Here is a 12,419-nt window from a genome sequence, read left to right as displayed (position 1 = left end):
CGAGGCGTAACAACTAACGGCCCAAGGTCAGTTGAAACCTCCAGTTGCATCGAATGAAGAAAAGTTTTGTGCATATCTTAGGAGAATGAAGAGAAGGGTAATAATGCCCCTTTTGAGGTTTTTTTTTTTCGCTTGCATTAAATGATAAATAATGAAAATACATTTGGTGAAAACTTTCCCTCTAAACTCATGCACCCCCATAATAAAAAAATCTAACCATTTGGGCCCACCTATTTGAAGCAAGTTATATAGGAGCAATATTAAAGAAATAAAAGAACATTGTGGAAAAAGTGGTAAAAATGAACTCTAAGCCCCATATCTATTGAATATTTATGAATATCTATACAATCACAAGGGGAACGGTCTGCACTATGTAATTACTCAGTACATAGTAATTCTAAATCATCAAGGACATTAAATCAGTCCCAAATTTTATTCAAATTCTGCTTAGTACAATCAGTAAAAATTTTCAAGGCTTCAAAAATCTCCTCATCATTCTCATTAAGACTAACTGGTTCATTTGAAGGTTAGGGTGCCTCACCACGTACCTCAACCATAGGTCAATAATGTCCATTTGTCTAAAATGTTAGGTTAATGCAAGAACCAGAATAGGTGACTACAGAGTAAGATAGCACCTCAGTATACAACACTTCTATAGAAGAGGAAGAAGCACTAGAGGAACATCCCTAAGTTTAGAACTTTCAGAATCATAAGAATTTTTGTGAGAATCACTTTGGGAAGATATCAGTAAATGAGAGTCAACACATAAATAAAGAAGGGTTTTGAAGAAAGACGAAAGATAGCAAGAGATCTAATCATAAAAAAAACAAGATATTTATCAGTTTTGTAAAAGGCATAAGCCATTGAATTATGCTTATAACAATCGGAGCCATTTAGATTATTTTGGACAATCATAACCGAATACTATAATAGGTGGTTGACTAAAATTCAAAATGAACGAGTGAGATCATGCATAATCTACACAGAATCTAAAATGCACACATACCACTAATCTGGAAACACGCAAAACAGGCCCACTGGCTCACGAATAAAATGACTACAACATAACACATCATCTTAACATGGCACATGTCAGTCGTAGAAAAGAAAGAGAAAAATGCTTAAGTAATACCACCTATACTTTGCAGTTAAACAATGAAATACAACAAGGCCTATATTTAATATGAATAATAAAATTGGACTTCGGGAACTATTTGTTTAATCAATAAAAATTATCTTGCGATTAGAAACAGATTGGCGCAAACCATTATTGAACACACGTGCATAAGTATTTAAAGTATGATTTTTAAGTCAATGAACATAAGACATGTAAGATAATGAATAACACGTGAATACGTAATAAAACCAGTTATAAGTCGGCCATAAATAACATCACCTATTATTTTCTAGAATGACTTAAATGTCATCAAAGTTGTGAAGGAAATTTATAAATACTCTCACATAAGAAGAGAATGTCAAGTGAATTCTAATATCTCCATAACAAATAGCCATTTCACCTCTTATCCCAGTTTGAATATCAAAATCGGAGAGTTTAGGAGTAAAATCCTTGCCCATTGAGAGGAATTTGTTGATTGTTAATTTGATTTTCAAGAAGTAGTAGCTCTTTAGAAAGAAAGTGGCAAGGACCAAGAAATATATAATAATGAGTAGTAATTTTGAATATATAATTCAAATTAATTTCACTATGAAGTAGAAGGATCTTCGAATTTGATAAACATATTTCACAAATATAGGGTGATTATGTTTGAAGGACTAGCTGCTTTCGATAAAGATTTTCCACCTACAGGAAAGGTGTTGATAAAGGAACTAGGTAATGTCACTTAGGGTACACGCTGATCCTAAATAATTTATAACTCCCTATTCCCAATTTGATATATTTATATGATGAATTGACGATATATCAAGTCCTTACCAAAGAGGATGGAATTACATTCTCCCTTTAGTCCGTGGCTAGTGGATAGTCGATGACCGTGTGGGGCTGTCCAAATGGTCATCTCAAAAACGACCATTGGCCCAAATGGTCACATGACGACACATTTTGAATCTACAATTTAATTTTTACAATTTCGTATTAGCTCTTTTATCATACAATCTTTAGTATTATTATTTCTAAAATTTCTGGTAGCTCAAGTTTTAGTTCTAGCCCTAACAACTTGGTCTATTTATGTTACATTCCACGCATTTTTACTCAAAGTGAAACTCATTTTTAGTCAAAGTCAAGCAAAGTAATTGGTCGAAGTTAGAGTCAATAAGGACTTAAGTTGAGCAAATAATTTTATGGGGCTTAGTTTGTAATTACAAGTACTTAAGGGCTATATGGAGATTTAGGGATTCGTTTTCTATTTAGTAGAATTAAAGGAGTAAATGGTATATTGTATGAAGGATGGGGACTTTAGTTGCAGTTTTATAATGGTTATCTGCTAACTTAAAGGATATGTGATCGCTTTTTTGTTATTTTGGTGTAGAAAAACTGAATGGAGAAGCAAAGAACGAAATGATGTAAGGAAAAAGAAGAAATGGAAGAGAAAAAAAAAAGGAAGGAAGGAAGGGATAGGTTCCAATTTTATAAGGTTAGGTTCCCAATTTCTCATTTTCTCCCTTTAATTTAGAGAGGTAAGTATAAGAATGTGAAATTATCTCCTTTAAGGTATATGGAACTTATCTCTAGAACTTTGAAGTTAGCAAGAATTAGGTGTCATTGATGTGTATTCAAGGTTTTAAATAAGAATATAGCAAGGAAATGTTTATTTGAAAATTGGAGTTGGAAAAAGTAGAATTTTGGAAATGGGTTGTGAGATAAAAGATATATTCGTAGAGTTTCTTGAGATTATATGATACTAAACACTCAAATTAAGGATTTGAGATTGGAATTCTTCATTGTTTTAAAACCAATTTTCGAGCTATTATAGTACAGGTGTTAATTCTGAAATTCTACCCAGAAAAGTGCATTTTCTTTCAATGGTTTCGATGCCGGTTTCAATATACAAGAATTGGTGCTAGATTTCTATATTCTAAAATTTTAGTGTTGTTTTGTCAAACCTTGGATTTCCAGATTTTTAAAGATTTGAATGAATTTATACGACAAATATTGAAGTCTACGTATTGGACTAACTATGTACAACAGTTGTATATGTTTAAGGTAAATTTTAAGTATGAGTTTTTTAATGGTTTTGATAGTGTATGGTGATTGGTTGATAAGTCATTATAGAAGTTCAGAAGTTAAGTGGTGGATTTGTATTAATTTAATTGTTAGGTTTTGATTCGAGAAATTATACTGTTATTTCAAGTAGGGACATGGAACCTTGGAAACGCTCTTCAATTTAATCAAATTTCTATCCATATATCTGTGAGTGGAGAAACTTAAATAATTTCAAAGTATTATAAATTAAGTATATTATTAAGTTATGTGAATTATTTGCTCAATTATATGATTACCATGTAAGTTTCTTTTACTATGATACATGTGGAATTTCGAAGATTGTATATGGTACATTTGTGAATTGGAATATGAGACGTAATATTTAGATTGACTAGAAAAGTACTAGTGATTATATACTTCTTCTAGTTCATAGAGGGGCTTTGGCCGTTTTCTAGAAATGATCACCAGAGGTCTGAGACTGGCTTTCATTTACAGAGAGGGCGAAAGGCCCATTGTGAAAGTTCTTAGCCCGAGTGGTGGATTTCAGATTTTTCTGAGGGTACATTTTTTGTGGATCACATGTGATGTGATGAGATGATATTTATAGAATTATGTGAATGTCTCATTTTTTGCTATAATTGTATGAGATTATCGTGTGAATTACTAAACAATATGAACTTCATGTCTACGTATGAGAAAATTTTTTAAATGAGAAAGTATAATTATTTTCAAACTCTTCCACTCACTGAGCTATAAACTCATATTTTTCCATGATTTTTGTTACAAGTAGTATTGGTCCCTGATAGATTGAAGAGCCTAGTGGTTTTAGAATTAGAGCCACAGGACATATTGAGTGATACGATTTATTTTGGTAAAACATGAAATAATTATTTTGGACCCATCGCATTATATTTTTCATAAATATTTGATTTTGGCAAATATTTTGTAGTAAGTTATAGTCAACCTTGGTGGTGAATTTGGCATCTAGTCAGCATCTATCATTGGCCTACGTCACGTTCTTAGTCCATTAGGCTAATTCGGGACGGGCCGTGTCAGAGTGGTATTAGTGCATGGTTTATAAAGTTTTGAAAGTTTTCATAGTTCTTGCATTGGCATATCATGCATATTCAGTATGTATGGTCATATGTCGTGGTGACGGAAATCAACGACTCTCAAACTCGAATGTATGGAATTGAAAATGATGGAAAAATATTTTTAACAAATCCAGAAATGACTAGTATGGTACTTGCAATGATCTGATGATTGGAAATGTTATTAGTTGTTGGGTTGGAACAATGGCATGTGTAACATATTAAGAGTTGAACAAATTTTGATCATTTTACAGGTTGTTTATGTATAGGCATTTCAAAGTGATAGATGGTACAATCATTTAAGTATCAATATATTTGTAAAATTACCATGATTTTTATGTATACATAGGAAAATCTTTAGTTATAGTTTGCACAATAATACAACGAAATGATATAATATGTGTAATTGGTGATAATCAGCGAGGGGTTTTTATTATGTTGGGCAGCTAGATGATCATTAGCGCTATCGAAATTGTGGTGAATTGTGGTCATTTCTTTGGGATGAGAGTTGGAAGCATGTTGGTGTATATTTATGCTATATGATAAGAATTTTGTGGAGGATAAAATGAAAATATTATATTGAATGTTAATCAATAAAATACAATGTTTTATTATGTATATTACGCATTGAGGAGATTATCATTGATGTGTACTTCGAGAAAAATCTAGGATGGGATTATGACTGCCTTGACCAATTTTATGATAGGTTACAAAGTGAGAAAGATTAGTGATAAATGAGGTTGGAGAAGGGAAAAAAAATTGACTCGATGGGTTACTTATTGGCGTAGAAACTTGGGGGTCAAGGAGATAGAAAATGATTTTTTGAAGAGAATATGAAATTTAGTGTGAAGTGGAATTATGTATAGCAGTTAAGGAAAATGGTGGAAAAAAATTAGAGGAAAAGATTAAGAGTTCCGTTCAAGGAAATAAAATTTTGATAGGAATATATATTTGGGAACGTGTGGTCGAACTAAACGAAAATAGAAAGAAAAGAGTAGGAATTAGTGTTAAACCACTTGGTACCGGTTATATGCAATAGTAGCATAAATTTAAGGGTAGCAGAGAAGAAATGGTATTGGGTTCTATATAAGTATGTGTCCTGAATGAGAAAGGAAAGAAAACAATAAAGAGAGATGTGTGGATATCCATTAAGTTTGTGAATTGGGTATACAGTGTAATTGATATTCGATTGTTAAATATGGGTACGATTATTTTCAGTTAGTAAGGGTCAACAAGATAAGTACGACGAATCATTTCGTTCAACTGAGATGAGACATGATTAAATTTTGTGGTCATATGGAATGGTACGATGATATTCACTTAACAAGGTTATTTTATTATGAGAGGCATTTTGAATAGTGATAAACAAAAGATATGACAGTCTTGCGTAAACAGAATTTGTTATAATATAATCTTATTAAAATGTGAATTGATTTCCCTGTATCCAACATTGGGTTTATTTTGTTGATTTATAAGTTATCGAGGACGACGTGTTAAACTATAAATATGGCTTACTTTTAAGAGTTATTTGTGATTCATTTGGGATGACTATCTTGTCAGTTATATGTTGAATTTCATGAGTAGAATATCTCATTCCATCATATAAAATTGATAAAAGTTTCAGGTATGACATGTTATGGTACTTTAGAGCCTAGAAGGTGAAATAATGTTCTGTTGGATATGATGGTAGTTTTGAGCATGTCATTTAAGCACACAAAATTTTGTGGATACATTACATGAAGTCACTAAGGACATATCTTCACATTGTACTACAAGGAAGATGGAATGCTAGTTATGGTAAACAAGTTAAGAAGTCAAGATGGCCCAAAAATAAATAAAAAATAGAAGCGAACAGAGATAAAGTCTAAGTGTTGTGTTTTTCTTTCTTTATTTAAGAAATTGGTGAGCTCAAGTTTCTTACTTTAGTACGGGTAAGTATATTTGGAGTTGTACAAAATTTTGGATTCTCTCTACATATAGTTGTGGTGCTTGAAAGAATTAAATTGACAATGAAATTTTGAGGCATGGAAAGAAAAGAATGAGGAATTGAAAACTGCAGTAGTAAGTTGTGTGTTGTATATGAGCATAATTGAAAAGTGAAATGGAAAATTAGAAGAGAAGAAGATAAGTGGAATATGTATATTGTTATTGTAGGGAGTGAATATTTATAGAGAAGAAGAAATGAGAAATGTAAAATGAAAAGTTGAGAATATCATATATTGGTTCTTAGGAAAGTTATTCGATGTATAATAAGGAAAGAATAAACTTTGGGCCTCATTCAAGGTTCTTGGAGAAATCATTCATTATTTTTTCTTTATTTTATAATATGTTCGAATTCTAGTGGATTGAGTTTCGAGAAAACGAAATTCTTTGAAAGGGATAAGATTATTACACCCCACTCATTTTTGGTCAAAGTGACACCCATTTTTAGTCAAAGTCAAGCAAAGTAATTGGTCAAAGTCAAAATCAATAAGGACTTAAGTTGAACAAATAATTTTTATGGGGCTTAATTTCTAATAACAAGTACTTAAGGGCCAAAAGTGTGTGTGTGTATATATATATATATATATATATATATATATATTAGGGATATGTTTTCTATTTATTGGAATAAAAGGAGTAAATGGTATATTATATGAAGGATGGGGACTTTAGTTGCAATTTTATAATGGTTATCCATTAACTTAAAGGATAATTGATCTCTTTTTTGTCATTTTGGGGGAGAAAAACCGAATGGAGAAGCAAAGAACAAAACCACGGAAGGAAAAGGAAGAAAATGGAAGAGAAAAAGAAAAAGAAGGAAGGGATAGGTTCCAATTTTACAAGGCTAGGTTCTCAATTTCTCATTTTCTCCCCTTAATTTAGAGAGGTAAGTATAAGAATGTGAAATTATCTCCTTTAGGGTCTATGAAACTTATCTCTAAAACTTTGAAGTTAGCAAGAATTAGGTGTTATTGATGTGTATTCAAGGTTTTAATTAAGAATATAGCAAGGAAATATTTATTTGAAAATTGAAGTTGAAGAAAGTAGAATTTTGGAAATGGGTTGTGAGATGAAAGATATATTCTTTGAGTTTCTTGTGATTATATGATGCTAAACACTCAAATTAAGGATTTGAGATTTGAATTCTCCATTATTTTAAAGCAATTTTCAAGCTATTATAGTACAAGTGTTAATTCTGAAATTCTACCCAAAAATGTCAATGGTTTCGATGCCAGATTTCAATATATAGAAATTGGTGCTAGATTTCTATATTCTGGAATTTTAGTGCTGTTTTGTCAAACCTTGGATTTCTAGATTTTTAAAGTTTTGAATGAATTTATATGACAAATTTTGAAGTCTATGTATTGGACTAAATATGTACAGCTGTTGTATATGTATAAAGGTAGTGATTTTAAGGAAGTGTGAGTGGTGTAATGAATTTGATAGTGTATGGTGATTAGTTGATAAATTATTAAAGAGAAGAAAAGTTGGGGAATTGGAGATATAAGAGTAAGTATAGAAGTTGAGATGTTAAGTGGTGGATTTGCATTACTATAATTGTTAAGTTTTAAGAAATTATACGTTATTTCAGGTAGGGATGTGAAAGTTTAGAAAGGTTCTTTAATTTAATCAAATTTCTATCCATAGATCTGTGAGTGGAAAAACTTAAATAATTTCAAGGTATTATAAATTAAGTATATTATTAAGTTATGTGAATTATTTGCTCAATTATATGATTACCATAAAAGTTTCTTTTACCATGATACATGTGGAATTTCAAAGATTGTATATGCTAAAGTTTGTGATTTGGAATATGAGATGTAATATTGAGATCGATCAAAAAAGTACCAGTGATTATATACTTCTTCTAGTTCACGGATGACTACCAGAGGTCTTGAGACCAACTTTCGTTCACGGAGAGGGCCAAAGACCCATGGTGAAAGTTCTTAGCCCGAGTGACGGATTTCAGATTATTTAGAGGGTACATTTTTTGCGGATCACATGTAATGTGATGAGATCTCGGGGTTTTTTTTTTAGATTTTAGTTAGAGAGCACATTTTTGGCGGATCATATGTGATGTGATGAGATGATATTTACAGAGTTATGAGAATGTCTCTTTTTTGGTATAATTGTATGAGGTTATCGTGTGAATTACTAAACGATATGAACTTGATGTCTACATATGAGAAAAATGTTTAAGTGAGAAAGTATAATTATTTTCAAACTCTTCCATTCATTGAGTTATAAATTCCTATTTTTTCCAAATTTTTCTTACAGGTAGTATTGTCCCTGTTAGCTTGAGGACGCTGGTGGCATTAGAATTAGAGCCACATGACATATTGAGTTATATGATTCATTTTGGTAAAACATGAAATAATTATTTTTTTTGGGACCCATTGCATTATATTTTGCATAAATATTTGATTTTGGCGGACATTTTGTAGTAAGTCATAGTCAGCCTTGGTGGTGGATCTAGCCTCTAGTCAACATCTATCGTCGGCACACATCACATTCCTAGTCCATTAGACTGATACGGGATGGGTCATGTCAATTTACAAGAGGCAATGAACGAATGTTTGACATTATTCTTAGCTAGTGGTGAATAGCTTAGTATAGTGAAAAGTGTTCACTTATATCTCCAACTAGGTAAAATCCTACTACAGAAACACTCTTCATTTGGATTCTATTATTTTATAAAATAAAAAGAAAGATTGAATAATAAGTGATTTAAGTAAAGATACTGGTGTTTAATCATTTATATCTTTTATCATTTACATATAACATGTGGTCCAATAATAATCATAAAGATTACATAGCTGCTACTACACGCTAAATAGATAAATAGTGGGTACTACATAAAAAATATATTGCTTTTAAAATAACTAAATTATCTCATGATCATCTAAATTTTGTAATACTTTAATGAGCATTATCCGAGAATTTAATTTTGAAAATAAAATCTGCACTTTTACATTTGATATTGCAACAATCAATATAGTAGTAATTTATAAATTAGCTCGACACTTCATCCCACTTTTGGTGGTATTTTACTTTATATCTGCTGTGTTTATCACATTTTTAATTTAATTGTGAAGATGGGATAAAATTCATAAAAATCCAGTTGGAAAAAATTAGGTGCACTCTTAAGCATATACGATCTCCCTTAACCATATGAAATGTACGCCAAAACGATCGGTAGGAATGTTCCAATGTAATGTCCCGAAATTTCATTGGAAGGAATTTAATTTTTTTTGTACACTATATTTTAATGTTTTGAAAGTTTAGGGACTAAAGTATATATAAAGTAAATTTCAATTTTATTTGGCTTAAATGTAGATAATGACGAAGCGATAATAAGTATATAAACATTGGGCTCGTTGGATAGATCATAATTAATCATTCATGTTAGACTCGAGAAAAAGTTAATTTTGATAAGTGGAGCTCAAGTTATCAAGGTTGAAAGATATAGCTTTAAAATTATATTTAAATTTATTATTTAATGAATTTAAGTCTCCCTTGCTCAAGTCACATGAATAGAGAAGATTCTTGGTAGATTATGATTGAATATTTTTTTATCCAAATAATAATAATAATAATAATAATAATAATAATTATTATTATTATTATTATATATATAAAAGAAGAGAGGGAGATAGGACCACGTGAGAGAGAGAAAGAAAAGAAGAGAGAGAAAGAAACTTTATTTATTCTTGTTTCAATTTGTTGGCCACGTGTGAGAGAGGTATTGCTTGTTGAGTGATAAAGTTGGTTGACAAGATTTGGTCAATTATTTTATTTCAAAAATTTCGTTTCCGAAATTTATCTATACTCCTATCCTACTACTACATATATCCCCAACTACACACCCACTTTGTTAGACTAGATCATGTGGGATATATTTATAGATGTATATCAAAAGAAGACATATGTACAAGCACATGGTTGTAGAGAAAGAATAGTGTTAAAATCAGGTAAATTACAGACTTCATATTTATGTAGTGTAAAATGAATATTACTTTATACCTTAAAAAAAAATTATAGATACTTATACTTATGGTATTGCAATTTAAAATAGGAAGTCAATTTCAAACAATATAAATTCTTGAAGCAGCGAGAAGGATTTTTGGAGCGTGATTTCTTTGGTTTTGTCATCCAAAAATTAAAACGATCTAATAAGGTAGGATATTAAGGTGCAGTATTTTTTTTATTCCTGTTTAAATATTTTTTCATGCTAATGAATTTTATACTCATGAAAGTTAAAGTTATAATATGATATGCTATGATGTGAATGATATGGCCACTCCGATACAACAATATGATATGATATGATATGAGTTCTTGCCGAATTTAAAGATATGAGACGATATGATATTCTGATGCATGTTTTAAAATTATTATACGGGATCGCACCATAAATTTTTATATCCTACTGAGTATCCCATGTACTCACCCTTTTCCCTACATCTCACAGGTTAGATCGGGTCGTGTCGGAACGTGGTGATTCAATTAAGTGGTTGTGCCCCGTCTTGCTGGACAAATATCTAGAAATTTAGCACGTAATTTTATTTCTTTTAAGTTTATTGCAATAGACATTTATTTATAACCGAATTCTCGTACGTGTTTGATTGCACATGAATATGTGTAGATCGCACCTTAAATAAAGTTTGAACGTTATTTTTTTCTACCGGTTGCACTGCTTAAATGTATTTAGATATGTCTTTACTGTCTAGTCCTTGTCAAGTACTATTTTTATGTACTTCACTATGAAATTTTCCCGTTAGAGATATACCGTTATGCTGCGTGAATCTTTAAGTGCTTACAAAACTACATGCATTCTTGTATATTTGCACTCATCATAGAGATATAGGCAGGTGGTATATGGGAGTAGGTTTAACATTACGCGATAGAGAGTGTTGGATAGATTTAGAAGCATTGATTCTTCAAAATTTCATCTTGTTGTCAATTTGTGAAATTAGGGTTGAATTGAACATTACTTTAGAATTCGTGATCTTGGTGCGCTATACAATCTCTGAATACATTAAATTGAGTTCTCAACATTTAATAGCATTTTAGTTCATTCAAACATCAATCTGCATTTTGTTCATTGCCTGCATAATTAGCTTAGGTCAGGGAGTAATTAAGTTATAAAATCACTTGTCAAAATTTAGTTTCAGTTAAGTCTAGAATAAATAACATTGAACTAAATCAATCTTTGTGGGACGATATTCGAACTCAATTTTCCACTGTATTACTTGTCACGAACCGTACACTTTCGTATAGAAATCGAAAGAATAATTTCGTGAACAAGTATCAATGCTTACTTTACTGTAACTATTTTATACATAACATCCCTTAATTCAATACAACACAATTTTCCCATTCTAATGAATCCTTTTACACCTCTCTTCATCTTCTACTTATCCAGAACTGCCCAGATCTTGCAGCCTTTCCTCTGAATGACCAAATTGACAGTGTTGAACGACTTGATATCAAAGACTACACAATTATTATGAAACAGTGTTTGAAGTACAAAGGAGGCTGATGGCCCATCATTGCTGACATTTCGATCTTCAATCAATGGATTCTAGGCTTAAATTAAACTTACCAATCAATATATCAACCATCCAATTGAAAACTTCAAACCCACAACTGCAATCCACTTATGGTTGCATTTCCTTTTCTCACCCACAAAGGGACAATAATATGGTGCTATTTTGCAAGCCACAAAGGCAAAGAGAAGACAAGAAGAGCAAATGATACGACCCATCCTGAATCATCCAAGTGGAGCCGACGTGACGTGCGCCAATGATAGATGCCGACTAGATGTCAAATCTCTCACTAAGGTTGACTATGAGTTTCTTCAAAAATGCACCAAAATCAAATGCATGTGTAAAAGATAATGCGATGGGTCAAAATTATTTACTTCGTGCTTCATCAATATGAGTTATAACACTTAATATGTCGCGTGGCTCTCATTCCAAAATCATTAGGCTCTTCCAACTAAAAAAAATCAATTGCTACCTGTAGGAAAGTTACGGAAAAATATATGAGTTGATAGCTCAGTGAGCGGAAAAGTTCGAAAATAGTGTTATACTTTTTTAATTTTACATTTTTATCGAAAATCGAGTTTATATCATTGAATAACTTTTCACACACTCAACATGCCGTGTGACTATAAGTATTTG

The sequence above is a fragment of the Olea europaea genome, chromosome 3 (assembly GCF_002742605.1).
Source record: "Olea europaea var. sylvestris chromosome 3, O_europaea_v1, whole genome shotgun sequence".
Classification (NCBI taxonomy): Eukaryota; Viridiplantae; Streptophyta; class Magnoliopsida; order Lamiales; family Oleaceae; genus Olea; species Olea europaea.
Note: the sequence above shows the minus strand (reverse complement) of the source record.